The 782-nt window shown below is 44.5% G+C and overlaps 1 long non-coding RNA gene across 1 annotated transcript in view; it reads right to left on the bottom strand.

Annotated features, from left to right (window-relative positions):
- LOC119589148 overlaps window positions 1-782 on the bottom strand; it is a 12,074-nt gene continuing 11,292 nt past the window's right edge. Inside the window, exon 2 of the long non-coding RNA XR_005230172.1 lies at window positions 1-207. This is a non-coding gene — a long non-coding RNA (uncharacterized LOC119589148). The remainder of the gene's footprint in view (window positions 208-782) is intronic.

Raw genomic sequence — 782 nt, 5'->3', positions numbered from 1 at the left:
ACAGTTGACCTGAGATCACCAAGTTCTTTGTTGCATTTTCCGAAGCTATCGTATTATGTCATATACATATGCATATTTCTTCTACACATTTCACACTCGCAATTCCAGTAAATATCCAATGAGGAATTAGTTATAAAGTCAACCCCTTTCATTGAGATTTCAATTCGTTATATATTTTCAAGTAATTCTAGGTCACTTATTTTCCCCCTGCCATAACCAAATGGAAAAAAAAACACTGTTAATCAAACAGGTAACAGCAAACCAAGAACCACAAAAGAAGAAAAATATCCAAACACAAATAAGAACAGACGGGAGATTTCCCTGCTAATCTCATCCATTAAACAGCTTTAATTCCCCCTTCCACGTACCCGCACAAAACCCCGCGAGCTAGCGACACGGCTGCGCATAAAGGTAATGCACTCCATCTCCTTAAAAAGGCTCTTTCTCTCGCTGCCACAATGGCTCGCCTTTCAGCTGAATTTAGGTAAATCCTGCACGAGCTTTCCAGCCCACAAAGCCGGCCCGGACGCCATGATCTGCGGCCGCGTGCGCCTCTGAACACGATGCCACAAGCGCCATTGTTCCTCGGCCGAGTGTCCGATCACGATCATCCCTTCCTTCAAGACGTGTTTTATTTCTAATTCTTTCGAGTGCCTTGATCTCCTCTTTCCACGGCGACTGAGGATAGGATGGACGTGCGCGAGGGATGAGACAAAGACCCAAAGGAGGGGCTTTTGAATCATCGGGTTTGCGGATTCAGAGGTTATGATTATTTCAACTCT

This window comes from Penaeus monodon, chromosome 25, assembly GCF_015228065.2.
Source record: "Penaeus monodon isolate SGIC_2016 chromosome 25, NSTDA_Pmon_1, whole genome shotgun sequence".
Lineage (NCBI taxonomy): Eukaryota > Metazoa > Arthropoda > Malacostraca > Decapoda > Penaeidae > Penaeus > Penaeus monodon.
Note: the sequence above shows the minus strand (reverse complement) of the source record. Positions and strands in the feature narration are given on the sequence as shown.